At 63.5% G+C, this 14,749-nt stretch overlaps 1 long non-coding RNA gene across 1 annotated transcript; it reads left to right on the top strand.

Moving 5' to 3' along the window:
- The first annotated feature begins 1,407 nt into the window (after window positions 1-1,407).
- LOC309847689 lies at window positions 1,408-6,733 on the top strand. The gene is made up of 3 exons (XR_014302570.1): window positions 1,408-1,545; window positions 2,254-2,667; window positions 5,055-6,733. It is a non-coding gene; the product is annotated as an uncharacterized lncRNA (long non-coding RNA).
- Window positions 6,734-14,749: the final 8,016 nt, after the last annotated feature.

The following is a 14,749-nucleotide window of genomic DNA, read 5'->3' as shown; positions in this document are numbered from 1 at the left end:
ATGGGCTGTGGTCCCGCTGGGATCTGTTCCCTCATGAACTGTGCCTCCCCTTGCCGTGGGCCGTAGTCCCTGTGAGCTGTGGTCCCCCGTGACTATGGTCCCTCCAGAGTCCTCCCAGGGGCTTGGTCTGGACTGCGGTCCTTCAGGTCCCGGAGCCCAAGCCTCCCCAGAACAGGTCCCGTCTTGAGATGCATGGCACGGAGCTGGCGCAGCCCTCGCCCTGGGGGTCTCCGAGAAGCCCGCCCGAGAGGGCCCGTTCCGGCGACCGGCTCGAGGCAGAGCTAAGATTAGATGAAGCCAACCCCCAGAGATGCCCAGTGGCCGTGGCCGTCCTTGTGGGCTATCTCTGAATCATCCGCTTGCGTCAACCAAGCTGGCCTGCCCCCAGGAGCCAGGAGGCCACGCTGACCTTGAACGGTGGAAGGAGCAGGGCTGGTGCTGAAAGGGGCTCTGTCCTCCACGGGGTCTCGGTCCCAGAACAGCACACAGGGGGCTTTGTTCTCCAGCCCGGGCCCCGGAAGATGTCTCCTTCTGCTGGGGACCCCGGGGGGGCGTCCTGGGGGAGGGGACAGGACTCTACAGGCCATGGCGCAGGCCGACAGGGCCCTCCCAAATTCACTGCCCACGTGTCTGCTCTCTTCACCCCTTGCTCAGAGCCCGGCCAGGGGCCATGCCTGTCTGACCCCTGCCACCGCCCGCGATGGGCCGCGCCAGGACCTCAGTGCCCAGAACCCTCAGGGACAGCTGGAGCGCCGCCAGTAGCCTCCGTGCCCCGGGTGGGGGGACCAGCGTGCTGATTTCTCTCTCAGACACTTCTCCTGCCCGGACCTCAGCATTTCCTCCTTTTTCTTTGAGACAAAACATTGTGCTTTGTGATGAACGTGATGTTAAAGCCCTGGGCCCTGCCCATCGGGTCCCTGAGATGCTACAGCGGCCACGTTCAGGGCCCCAGGACCCCCGTGACCCAACCCCGTTCCCTGGCGCCCCACCCCTCCCCCCACACTGGTATGATTCAGAACCTTCCCCCCAAGACCATCTCTGAAGACGCCCCCTGTGGCAGGAGAGCCCTGCCCTCGGACCTGTCCTGTTCTCTCTCCTCCCGGCCACCCCCTCCGGCTCACTGGCAGTGGCCAGTTCTGCAAGTGTCCACCCGGAGCTCTCCTTGTCCTTGCCAGCTGGGCAGACAAACAGCCCTCTGACCCCGGGTCGCGGGGCGGCTCTTCCAGGAAGCCCTCCTGACTGCCCCAGGGAATGAACCTTCCCCCTCCAGGGGCAACGGGAGACCCGGGGTTTAGGAGCCCAGCTCTGCTGCACCATTTTCACCCGAGGAGTGCGGCCCCACTGCCGACAGGTGCTGTCCTGCGGGCCGAGGACGGCCTGTAGGGGCAGGGACACGTGGCTCTGTCCCTGCGGAGCAAGCCAGAGAGGGGCCAGATGCAACCCAGGGAGGGACTCCGTTACCTACTGCAGGTGGGGGCAGGGCAGGGCCCGCTGGGAGACGGGCGCCACGCGTGACCAGGCGATGGGCAGCGGAAGGACGTCCAGGTGAGACCCGGGCGCAGGGTCCAGGGGAAGAATGAGTGGGAGGGGCGACTGCTCCCGCCAATGTCCGAAGGCAGGAAGGAGGGGCTGTGGGAAGAAGGAAGTCTGTGAAAGGCTGGGGAGGAGCCAGAGCAGGCTGCGGGCCAGGGTCCCCCGAGACCCCGGCGTGTGTCCTCAGCAGGGCAGGGAGCCCCTGTGGAGACCTGATTGGGGGGCAAGAGAGTCTTGGGTCCTGGTTGGGGTACTGCCAACGCCGGGGTGAGCGGGGTTTGGACCAGTGTGCCGGGAGGCTGAGCTCATAGGCAGGGCTGACGCGGGGCAGGGAGGCGGGGTCGGCCCTCCTGGGGCCTCTGGCTTTGGAAGTCGGGGAGCCTGGGGTAAGACGGGTCTTTCGTTTTACGCATATCCTGTGGGGTGTGTAGGCCGAGCTGCCTTCAGAGCCTGGGGCTCTGCACGGTCCAGGCTGGGGAGTACAGGGAAACCCTTGGCCCACAGGAAGGGGGTGAGTCGTGAGGTCCTGGGGTCCCAGACATGCAGGGAACCCCCGGCCCCAAGACTGGGCTTCTTTGTGAGATGAAGGTAATCCTGCTGGAGGTTCTGGTCCTTTAAGGGAGGTGTGATTAAAGGAGGGAAAGTTTCTGAAAGCCCTGGGGCACGTGGGCTCAGGGCAGGAGGTGAACCGTCTTCCACCGTCCCTGACCCCATGCACAGGCCTGGGAGCCCGGCACGGCCGCGGCAGGTTCTTTCTGTGTCTGGGGCACCGAGCCCACGGGATCTGCGCGTCTCTGAGCCGCCAGCTCAGCGAGGTTCCCTTCCAGGTGGGTGCTGGGCACAGACGGGGCGGGCAGTGCAGACCGCTGGTGGGGGCCAAAGTCACGGAGGGTCAAATCTGAGGGACAGGGTGCATCTTCAGGGAACGGGAAATGAAGACAACCATGTCTTGACCCAGTATCGAGACCCCTCGATACAAAGACCGTGGCAGCGTGGAGAGCTCAGGGAGGCATTTTGCTGCTAGAAGGCGGTCCTGACGGGACAAGGGAAAATCGCTCCCTGACGCGGGCTTTTCCGGCAGCGGAGAAGAACCGTCTCATCGTCCGGACGCCAGGGCCTAGGAGATGTTTTCAGGTACAACTGGCCAAGTTATGGCTCGAGGGTCTTTGAAACGCAGAGTCCCCTTGCATGGGGTGTAGACGCCCAGTCTGCGGGTCTCGCTTCCAAGTTACTGGCCCAGCTTAGCAAGAACCAGCTCGGTGCCCCCAGCAGAGCTCATTTTCCTAAACGTGTGTTGTTGGAGAGACGGTGGATGTTTTGGTTCCGAAACAACATGAGCCTTCCAGGCAGGAGGCAAAGTTGGGGAGTTTCCCGTGCACACCTCAGGGGCTCCCTCGTGACCACGGGCGCCGAGCACAGCCCCTTAGGGCTCCAGAGCCCCGTCCCCGGGAGGACGCAGCAGCCCTCCCCTGAGGCCCTGCTGTCCCCTGCTGACCCCAGTGCCCCCGCCCTCACCCCCAGGAGGGCTGCCAGCACGAGCACAGGTCTGCGTGACCGCCACACACCCCGGCCCGCGCACCCCTGCGCACTCCCCCGCCCCGACCCCTGCCCCTGGGCCGTCCTGCTGGCTGTGATCCCACTGTAGCCAGGGTTGCGGGTGCTGTGTATGGCCGAGGGGCGGTGGGCGCCGTGGGCAGGGGGTGGTGGGGGGGACTGGCTCGGGCCCTCGCGGGGAAGGGGCGGGGGTCTCAGGCTCACTGCTCCTCCAGGTGAAGTGGCTCTTGCCCGGGTGGGTTTGCGCGCAGCTGGGGCTTCCCTCTCTGCCACAGACCCCAGGCACGCAGTTGTGCGGCCTGATGCCAGCCTCGCGTCCGGTTCTGCACGAGTCCGCAGAGCGCTCTGCCGGGTGCCCGCCCCCGCACGGCCCCCCCACCCCCTGCCGGGTGCCCGCCCCCCCACGGCCCCCCACCCCCCACCCCCCGTGTTCCCCCACCCACGTTCCCCACCAGCCAGCCCCCCACATTCTTCCCCCCACGTCCCTCCGATGTTCCCCCCACACTCCCCCATTCCTCCCCACGTCCCCATCCAGCCACGGCCCCCACCATGTTACCCCCCACCCCACCCCTCCAACTCCCCACCCGGCCGGCCTTGCGGAGGAGCCAGTTTTGGAGGTACGCGGGTCTCAGGCTTGCCAGGGCCTCTGTCCTGGGGGTGCCCGACGGGTCAAGAACCAGCTCCAGCTCCTCCAGCCGCACCAGCACTTGCCTTGCGAGCTTTGGGGCCACACCCAGGAGAGCATCTGCCTCTCACAGCCGCACCTGGGGACAGGGGACATTCTGATGTCCTAGTGCCCAGCCTCGGGCACTGGGAACCTGATCACGGGTGCGGCCTCCCCGCGTGCTCCTGCCCCATGGCCCCTGCAGCCCTCCCCTGCCTCAGTGGGCTGCTTGGGGGCGCGGGAGGTGGTCTGGGAGTCCCTCCCCGGCTGGCACGGCAGGACAATCCCTCCAGGACCCTCCCCATCTTCCCTGTGGGCCTGTGCCCTCGGGTGTGCTCGCCTTCCGCAGGGCACCCTGCCCTGGCCTTGGAAGTCGGGGGACAGTCTCCAGCTGACCCTTCCTGCCACCCGGCGTGGGGACCCTCCCCCGGGGCTCAGGTCCTGCCTCGGGGCCTGACTCCAGACCTCAGGTGCTCTGATGGGCTCAGAAAGCTCCAGCTTTGCAAGGTGTCCAGCGTTTTCTGGTTATATGGGTGGGAGCCAAGCTTCCTCAGCCGGGCTGGCCGGTCCGCTGTGATCCCTTGGAGACCCTGACCCCGGCCACAGGGGCCCTACATGGCCCCGCACCGGCCAGAGGTCAGCTGGGAAGCCTTTTCTCCCCGTGCTCCAGTTTCTCCCGGCGCTCCCTGGGAGCACTGAGGATCGTGGGGGGGCACCCTGGGACCGAGGGCCACAGGGCTGGGGGAGGCGGGTCCATTCCAGGGACCGCATGGGGAAGCCCGGGCTCCGGCTAGATGGGATACTTCACTGCGGTGCGAGGGTTCTGCCGCAGAGCCACGTCCCCTCGGCCGTCTCTTCAGAGTCCTCTCAAGGAGCCCACCGAGGAGGGGCCGGCTGCAAGGGCAGGAGGAGGGAGGCGTCCCTGAGACCAGGTTCCCAGCACCCAGTCTCCCCCAGCACGGTACCGGTCGGTCCTCCCTCCTCTGGTCAGGAGAAAGCGCTTGTCCAGGCGTCCACAGACCTTCAGGCTTCTTCCGGGCCGAAGCTCCAGAGGACAGGCCCACCTTCTCCCCAGCGCTGTCCCTGTGCCCGAAGGGGCCCGCTGGTGGACGCCGAGCACACCCGTGCCCCTCCGTTCTCTTCAAAACAGGGGTGCCTGGGGGAACGTGTCCCCGAGGACTCGCCTCTGACCCTACTCTGCCCTGCGTGTCTGGTCACGACAAAGACACAGGGAAGACAAGGCCACAGGGCACAGGGGGGCAGACACGCAGGCCAGACTCGGAGAAAACAGCCTTTCTTTTAGAAAGAAGACCATCTCTTCAACAAATGGTGCTGGGAACACCGGACAGCCACATGCAGAAGAATGAAACTGGGCCATTTCCTTACCCCACACACAAAGATAACCTCAAAATGGATGGAAGACCTCAACGTGAGGCAGGGATCCATCCAAATCCGAGAGGAGAACACAGGCAGCGACCTCTGTGACCTCAGCCACAACAACTTCTTCCTAGAAACATCACTAAAGGCAAGGGAAGCACGGACAGAAATGAGCTATTGGGATTTCATCAAGATCAAAAGCTTCTGCACAGCAAAGGAAACAGTCAACCAAACCAAAAGACAACTGACAGAATGAGAGAAGATATTTGCAAATGACATATCAGATAGAGGGCTAGTGTCCCACATCTATAAAGAACTTATCAAACTCAACACCCAGAGAACAAATAATCCAATCAAGAAATGGGCAGAAGACATGGACAGACATTTCTGCAAAGAAGACATCCAGATGGCCAACAGACACATGAGAAAGGGCTCCACATCACTCGGCATCAGGGAAATACACATCAGAACCACAGTGAGATCCCACCTCACACGGGTCAGAACGGCTAAAATCAACACGTCAGGAAACGACAGGTGCTGGCGAGGATGCGGAGAAAGGGGAGCTTCCTGCACGGCTGGTGGGAAGGCAAGCTGGTGCCGCCGCTCTGGAAAACAGCACGGAGGGTCCTCGGGAAGTTGAGAATAGAGCTGCCCTACGACCCAGCAATCAGAATACTGGGTATTTACCCCAAAGATACAGATGGAGCGACCCAAAGGAACATCTGCCCCCCAGTGTTCACAGCAGCGACGCCCACGACAGCCGGACTGTGGGAAGAGCCCGGACGTCCGTCGGCAGATGCACGGACAGAGAGACGGGGTTCGTCTACACGACGGAACGTGACTCGGCCATCAGAAAGGGAGACGTCCTGCCCTTGGCATCGGCGTGGATGGAACCGGAGGGGACTGTGCTGAGCGAAGTCGGTCCGTCAGAGAAAGACAATTCTCATATGTTTTCACTCCTACATGGGATTTAAGAAACAGCGCAGAGGACCACAGGGGAAGGGAGGGAAAACTGAATGGGAAGTCATCAGACAGGGAGACAAACCATGTGACACTCTTAACTCTAGGAGACAAACAGGGTCTCGGGATGTGGGTGGGGGATGGGGGGACGGGGGGTCGGGCGTTCAGGAGGGCACGTGACGGGACGAGCACTGGGCATCATATGCAGCGGGACTCCCCGACCTCCACCCCTGAGACTAATAATATAGTACATGTTAACTAAATTGAATTTAAATAAAAAACTTTAAAAAGAAGAATGTCTTTTTAAAATTTTTATTCTTTGCATTAATTCTAATTTTTATTATTTCTGTACGTAGGCAGCAGGCCCAGTGTGGGACCCAGTGTAGGGCTCGAGCTCACAGTGGTGAAATCAAGAATCGGATACTTGCCCGACTGAGCCCCCCAGGAGCCTCTAATGTTGATTTTTATAAAATATTGTGTTAAAATATTGTTTTGATGGCTGAGATATTTGGTATCTTTTCCCTTAAAATGTGCCGCCAGGCAGGTGTGGATGTGGGCATGCCTGCCGGCATGCGTGCACCTGTGTCTGCGTGCTCCTGTGTGTGTGAGCACGTGCCTGCGTGTGTGCGTGTGTGCATGTACATGTCCGTCCTCTGTGCACAGCGCTCTCAGCTTTGTCGCTCACCTTCTCCCTCCTCGGCCTCCTGATGACGTCCTCACCTCTGCAGGGAGGCCCCAGGCTCCGGGTGAGGGGGCAGCCCTGGGCACCGGCACAAGCTCTGGACCAGGAACTCACTTCACACAGCAGCCTGAGCCCCGTGGATGGGAAGGGGCACTGGGGCCCCAGGCAAGTGGCCCCAGGCCAGGATGGGGCGTCCACCGGGAAGCCCCAGGTCCCGAGTCACCCTCCAGCCCGGGCGGACATGGCCAGTTCCCTTAGGCATGTGGCCTCTCTTTTCCAAGGACACAGTGCAGGGCAGGGTGGGGAGAGCTCCCCGCCAGGCTGGCAAGGTCCTTCCCGGCTGCTCAGAGCCGTCTGGCCGACTTCCGCTGCAGACACATTTCTCCGTCCCCTGAGCGGTCAGATGGGGCCACTGTCCCTCTGCCCCGGGGCCCAGCGAGGAAGGGAACCGTTGCTGTTCCGCGGTGACAGCAATCTCCCCGCCTGGGTGTTTCAAGGCCAAGTGTGCCACCCGACAGAGGAGTGCACCATGGGGGGAAGGGGTTTTCCTCTTGGTCCGGGTGGGGCCGGACTCGGCAGTGGTGCAGGCTGAGCTCCGGCGGGGCCAGTCCTGGGCTGAGGCCGGGCCTCGTCGGGAGGCACACGGGGCCAACAGCGGCTCTCACCCCCGTCCCACTCCGACCCGGACTGGCCGTGCCCCTGGGCCGTGGCTGGAAGTGTCCCAAGGCCAGCGTTGCCTTCAGCGGTTCCCGCGGTCAGCTCAGGCCGGGCTCGAAACGAGGGGTGCAGGGCTGGGTCCCGGCCAGTGGCTGGGCCAGTGGGTGCAGAGAAACGAAAACAAAGTGCATGACACACAGGCCCCAGCTGCCTGGGCCTGAGCCAGCAGCTCGGGGTGCGGGTCAAGCGTCCATCCCCCTGTCCCCACCATCACAAGAGCTGGGTCCTGCACTCACGCAGCTCACGGGGCCCCCGCCGATGGACGTGCTGGGAGGATCTGAGCGTCAGCCTGGGGCCCTGTGCCCCGCTCGTTGCCGTGGCCGGAGCTGCTGTCCTACAGCTGGGAGCCGCCCCACTTGTCTTCACTGGACGGCTGGCCCCTGTCGGCCAGAGGTGTGGGGACCCGGGGTCAGAGGCAGGCCCCTCCTGGACGCGTCTCACGCTCGAGGTCCCCACTGGCCCTGCATCAGGGCTGGAAAGGAGGAGCCCACTGGACTCTCAGGTGTCTGGGAGACTGCAAACCCGCCCAGCTCCTGGAGGAGCGTTCCTGGCCCCAGTGTTCTCTGCCTGGCACGGCTACGGGGCCGACCGCTCCCGAAGCTGGCGAGCCCGCATTCCCTGGGACACTGTGCCAGCACAGGCTTCGAGGAGCAGGGCAGAGCCCTTCCTGCAGAGACCAGCGATCCATCCTGTGTCCCAGGGAATTCTGGGAGCTGGCGTGGGGCGAGCGGACACCACCGCCTTCCATTTCTCTCTGCATCTCCCTCGTAACTAAAGAACCTGCCCATCGTCCAATAAGACCGCGTCTTTGGGGAGCGTCCTGAAACCCATAACAGGCCCGACTCCCCGTGTTTGTTCACACGGTCAGCGGACGAGCATTGCCACCTCCTGCAAGCCGCGGCCCAGGCAGGCACAGACCCCGGCTCTTAGCACGGCCGACCCTGCGGACCCCAGGCCGAGGCCCTGACTCTCGCCCACACAGCTGAGCTTTCACCGGAAGAGCTCAGCCCCCCCACCGCCCCCGCCAGGCCCCACCCTGAGCTCCCCTCCTCCCCGCTGCCCTCCGGCCACGCTGGCCTCGTCTCCAGACCCAGGCCCCAGGTTTGCCCTGGCTGTTCCCCCGGGAAGCAGGCCCCCCACCTCACCTCTGAGGGCGTTGGCTTCTGGGGCTCCCCTGGGACTACCCACGTGGACTCCCACCCAGCACCCACTTTGTTTTGCCCTCCGGGAGGAGCGTTCAGGGACCCTCGGAGCGCCCGATGCTGCTGGGGGGCAGTGGGCCCAGATACGGTGAAGGTGAACCACCAGCCCTTGGCGCGTGGGACGGAGGGCGGAGTGGGGCGGCTTTACACACGATTGTAAAGCGTGTCCCCTCTTCCCTCCAGAGAGCACGCGGCTCACGGATTTCGCCGGCTCAGCGGCTCGGCCGTGGATTCCATAACACGGGGCCTCTGGTGGGTCCGATTCTCGTGGGACCCACCCCACACGCCGGCACCCGGGCCCTCCTCCAGAGCAGACCGGTAGCAGCCTCCACTGTGCGAAGCGTTTCCGGGGATCGAGAGCTTCTCGGGTTGTATTTGGGAACTGATGGCCTCGGAGAGAGTCGTGCGTGGGGCCGTGGTTGGGAAGTTGTGACCCGAGCTCGCCACACCCCTGCCCTCCGTGGCCTGGCTTCGGTCTCGGCTTCTCCTTAGTCTTTGTGTCGGCTGCGTTGTTCTTTCCTCAGATCTTCAAGGTCCGTGCGCACTTGTTGGACGGCTCATAAAATACCGCCCGCCGCAGGCGACAGCGTCCCCCAGCAGTGACCGGGAACAGCGCCTGCTCCCTCCGGCCGCTCTGGGCGGGTCCCACGTCTGGTTCTGTTTGCTGCCTCTTCCGGGGCAGACGTCACCGCCGCGGCTCAGAAACGCGCTTTCCGGTTGGGAAGAGTCTGGTTCCCGGTGTGCGCGCCCTTCCTCAGCCCTGCGCCCCTCCCCCGCCCCCCCCCGCCCCCCGCCGTTGGGGCTTTGCTGCCATGACTTCCCAGGCTCTAACTCCCCACCGTGACGGTCACCCTGTCTGTTCTGGTTCTGTCTCCTCAGCTCCCATTTTTGGCCTTGTCACCGGCCCGGGACAGTCCACACGGGCCAGAAAGTGTCTCAGCTTCGCTGACGCACCCGAGCTCTTGTCTGCCCGGTGGCAGGGTCTCGGGTTCCCAGTCACCCCCCGGAGCCTCTTTCCTGTCGAGGGGAACCGATAGGAACCTGTTTGGGAGAGCGGGCGGCCACAGGTCCTCTGAGGTTTTGTGGGGACTGGGGACCCCCATGAGGTCTGACACGGGCTGCGTTCTGTCCCTGCCCAGCACCCAGCACGGCCAGCGGGACGGTCTCTTCCCCCACGGCCCGCGGGTCTGCGCGGCCCATCTCCCCCACGGGCACAGGCCGGCCCCGCCTGGCTCTCAGGGCAGAAGCTTCCAGAAGGGCTGCCTGGCACTGGCCAGCATGGTGGCACCGTGGCCGGGCCTCATAGGAAGGGAGGGGACTCCAGGGGGTTGGAGGGAGCAGCGGAGAGCACGTGCCTAGCACCGCAGCCGCCCCAGCAGAGGGCATGCCAGGATGTCGTGACCCTGTGGCCCGTGGCCCCGTGGGCTAAGGTGAGGTGGCTGAGGCAGCAGTCTGGCCTGCAGGAGTCCCCACGTCCGTGTGCGGGCCTTGTGGCCGGCGCTGGGTGCCTGTCAGAGCAGCCCAATCAGAAAGGCCCAGAAAATTGCAGTGCAGCCGCTAGCGGGAGGGAAGCATGCTCGGGGGGTGGAGGGTCCAGAGGTTCTGGGGCCCCGGGGGGCCTGTCTGGGCTCCCTGCCGAGCCCGCTCAGGCCAGGACGCTCACGAGCCCCCACGTCTCCTGCTGCTCCTCCCATTCAGAGCCTGGGTGGCAGCCCAGGGCGGACTGTGGTCCTGATAGGCTGCGTGACGCCCCAGGGTTCCTCCCTCAGACCCTGCCATGCTCTGTGACCCCGGGATTTCCTTGGCTGGCTTCAGTTAGCGGCTGACACAGCGCTCGGAAATGCCGGCTGGGGGCCCGCAGCGTTCTCCAGTTGGAGATGCGTGTCTGGCACCTCCTGTCCCTTTGCTTGCCTGGGCAGGGCCTCGACCCTCCCCGTGCCGCCCCCGGCTCAGCACAGAAGAATGAGTCCGCGCCCACAAGGGAAGATTCCGGGAAGCGGACAAGGGCCTCCTGGAGCAGGGTTTATGGGGCGGGACCTCGGGGAAGGAGCCCACCGCCCTCGGGCCAGATCCCTGTTCTTCTGGGCATGTACAGCACTCAGGGCCCCTCTGGCCACAGGGTTCAGGGGGTTGGCTGTCTCTCCATGGTCTTGCGGTCCCCGTGGTCTGGATTTGCGGCCACACAGCTCCCGGCGCCTGCGGGTCTCTGCGAACCTGCCTGGGAAACACCCCCCGTGACTTTTCTGCAGTTTGCTCCCTACACACGGGCGTGGGGACCCGTGGACGAGGCCTGGCCGGCCCAGGGGCTCACTTTGTCCTGTCCCCACACTTGGGGTGGTCCCCACAGGGGTGACAGGCACTGCCCCACGTCCCTCCCGGCAGTGACCTGCTCCCACCTCCTGCACTCAGTGAGGAACCACTCCTGGGACATCAAGTGCCCTCGGTCAGCCTTGAAACCTGTGCAGTGTCATCATGGTTTCTTGACAAATTGCCCCGAGAGCGGTGAGTCATCCTGTCTACCTTGAGGCACAACGTTTAGAAAGTCTGTGGCTTTCACACCTGGGAGGGGGAAAGGAGAAATCTCCCAGGTGTTTTCATGGTTCCAAAAAAGGAGCGCTTCGTGGCCACAGGTATGTCTGGAAACCCTGGCGCCCGCACAGTGCTTCTTGTGGAATTCGCCGGGAGTGTTGGTGCGGACAGAGGCCGCTCCCCTTCCCGGACGCTGTAGGAGAGTCGGGAGCCCGAGCAGAGCTGAGATCCGGGGCTGGCGCGGGGAGGGCGGAGACCCCTCGGGGAGACACGCGCTGTCCAGAGCCGCCCCCGGGGCCACGGGAGTGCGTGGCCTGCAGCCCAGCGGATGGGGCAGGTGACGTGACCCCGGGACAACCCCCGGAGCTCCAGCGGCCCACGCTGCTGTGGCTGGCCCACGGCCACGAGGACAGGACGGGTGTGTTGGTGGCAGCAGGCCACGGAGTGGGACGCACACACTCGAGGTTTATCCTAGACAAGCCCGCCCGGTGCTCGGTGAGTTCCAGGCCTCGACGCCCAGTTGCAGGGAGGCCCACAGGTTTTTACACGGCGGGGCCCCATGGTCTGGTTCTAGGTGGCAGGCACGTCCACCGACAGGGGTGAGACCAGGCCAAGGAGACTTGCCAGCTCTTTTCTCACGATGCTTTTAGGGAAAAGCCCGTGTGTTCATCGCTCCCACTCTCCGAGCTAATCGGCCTTCCCTACGCAGCGGCTCTCCACGGAGCCACCGGACCGTGTCCTCACCAAAGAGCGTGTTTGTAAGAGCCCCGTTCATGTAAACACGTGGAGACCCGCGTCACGGTGCCACTTTGTTTTGGCTTCGAGAAGGGCTGCCGTGGCTGGCGATGAGCCCAGAGGCGTGAGGCGAGGTCCCCTGGGCCCTGGGAGGCCACATGGGAAGTGAGTGACCAGGCAGGGGCCTCCCCAGCCCGGTTGGTCCCGGGCCTCACCTGTCCAGCCTCCAGGCCTGCGAGCAGCTCCCTTCTGCTGTGACAGCCTCCCGGGAGCTGCTGTGACAGCGGCTGAGGGACCGGACGTCCAGGGGGAGGAGTGTCATGCTATTGTGAGACCCTCCGAGCTGCACAAGTTCCTATTTTAACTAAAGAAGGGGACAGTTAGGCGCCTTACAGGTCGTTTACAGATGTTTAATCAGGTAATGGAATGACCAGAAAATTACTAAAATGCCCACTCTTCTCATACCCCATAATAACTAAAAAACCTGATAGGAAAACCTCCAAATTTGACATTTAAAATTATTAATTTCGGGGCACCTGGGCGGTTCAGTCGTTAGGCGTCTGCCTTCGACTTGGGTCATGATCTCAGGGTCCTGGGAAGGAGCCCTGCGTCGGGCTCAGCGGGGAGCCTGCATCTCCCTCCCCCACTCCTGCTTGTGTTTCTTCTCTCGCTGTCAAATAAATAAAATCTTTAAAAATTAAATAAAATAGAATGATCAATACCATCCCGAGGAAAACCGTCTAGGGCTTTTACTAAAGATGGGGCCTGTGGTCTGGCTCCCTTTAAACGTTGGATCGGTAGACTTTTGTGGTCAGAGCAGGAGGGGGTGGAGAGGCGGAGCTCCGAGACCCTGCACAGCCCTCGCCCGCCACGGTACCGTCTCCGTCTCAGGGAAGCGTGGAGGGCTCACCCCTCCGTGAGAATGTTGACGCGTCATGGAGAACCAGGTCCTGGCTTCCCGCAGCTTCGCCCTCGAGCCCGACTCTCCGCAGACGCGACACACGTCTCCTGGTCTGCTTCCTGCGTGTTGGGTGGGAAGCCGGTGGGGCCTTCCAGAGACTCGGCCGTGGGGCTGGTCGTCCTTGCTACGCTTTCCCTTCTGAAAACATGACCCTGAAGGAGATGCTTCCACAACTGGCCACGGCTCTGTGCTGCGGGCTCACGGCCACGGGCGCGACCTCTGACCTGTTTCAGGTGTGCCGTGGACTTGCAGACGAGTCGCTCTGAGCGGTTTGTCCCTCGGAGGGAGAGCCTGGGCCCAAACCAGAGTCTCCGAGGCTCTACGCAGTTTCACGGGAACGTTCCAGTCTTCCCGGCCGTGATCTCTCCCGTGTGGACCCACGCGCCCGTCCGCTCTCGCGCTGGCTCACTTGTCGGTGCTTCCGCGCCGCGCCCGCCCTCCCGCAGACCGAGCTGCGGGTCCCCTCGCTTCTCAGAAGGCACGAGTTTTGTTCGGACACACCCCGGGCCGGCGGGGGCCGGCGTGTGGCACACGGAGCTCAGGTCCGTGCACTGCTCACACCTGCCTCACCTGGGGTCCCGCTGCCTGAGGTCTCGGGCGGTCCCAGGACGGGAAAGGGAGGGGCAGGAGCAGAGGGAGGAAGCCGGAAAGTCGGGGACCCCCTCTCATCCGAGCGAACCAACAGCCCCGTTACCCCTGGAAATTTAATTTTAGATCTTAAGACTTGGGGTTTTATACTAGTGTGAATACCAACATTATAATGTGTAAATTTTTCTAAATGCAACTTCCTATGTTGTTCTTGAATCCCCCCCCCCCCGAAGCTCCGGCCGCTCACCGGGCGTGAGTGAACATTCTTCCGGAGCCTTTCCTTGCCAGGTATCCAGGGCTGACACAGGAAACGTGTTTAGACACAGAAAGACTGTTTTACCCCTAATCGTCCCGGGCGTCGGAATGTTGGGAAACGGCCCCTCTCCTGGGGGCAGGCGCTTTCCTGCTCAGAGGCCGCGGGGTGTGACGCGGCTCAGACGCGGGAGGCTGGGGTCTGGTCCGGGGGTCCGCCAGGGGCATCTCCCAGAGCTCGGCCACCATGTGCTAGGCTCGCGCGGGGACCCATGACCCGCCAGCACACAGGTGAGGGGACGGGCTCGGCGCAGCTCCCCCTGCCCCTCGATCAGGCCTGCAGGGCCGGCACGCGTCTCTGGGGAGGAGGAGATGTGACGGAGACCGCTCAGCGGGCGAGCCCTCCGGAGCCTGCGGCGTCGTCGCCCCGGACGCGGGCTGGTCACCTCTGACCCCTGCCCGGCCCGCACCTGAGACAAGGACACACGCCGCACGCGCGCTGCCCGCTCCGACCCGGCCCGTCCCGTCCCCAGCGGCACCCGGGCAGACCCGGCCCCTCCCCTCAGGGACGCGTTTCTACCAAACCCTCCCCCTAGGATTCTGTCAACCTCACGACCAGCGTCGCGCATGCGGAGAATCCAAACAGAGCCCCAGCGCATGCTGCCGGCCGAACGCGACCTCCGTGAGGGCACAGAACCGGGGGTGGACGCCGAGCTCCGGAGCTGTGCGGGGCGGCGGCAGGTCCCGTGAGCAGCCCGAGATCACCGCACTTCACGCTGCGAAGCACACGGCGCGGGAATGATGTCTTTGTAATGTCATCACCTCGAACTTACTTGAATTTACTTGAATTTAGTAAGAGCCCCGGGTGCAAAATAAATATGCGAAGCTCGGTTGTGCTTCCGCAGACCACAGCAAATAATGCGGGGATAGGAGACGTTTAAAGTGATGTCATCCCCACAGCATCTGAGAAAAAAACCAGTAAGTCCAACAAAAAG

The sequence above is a fragment of the Mustela nivalis genome (genome assembly GCF_964662115.1).
Source record: "Mustela nivalis genome assembly, chromosome: 1".
In the NCBI taxonomy this organism is placed as follows: Eukaryota; Metazoa; Chordata; class Mammalia; order Carnivora; family Mustelidae; genus Mustela; species Mustela nivalis.
This window is presented reverse-complemented; position numbering and strand designations above follow the sequence as displayed.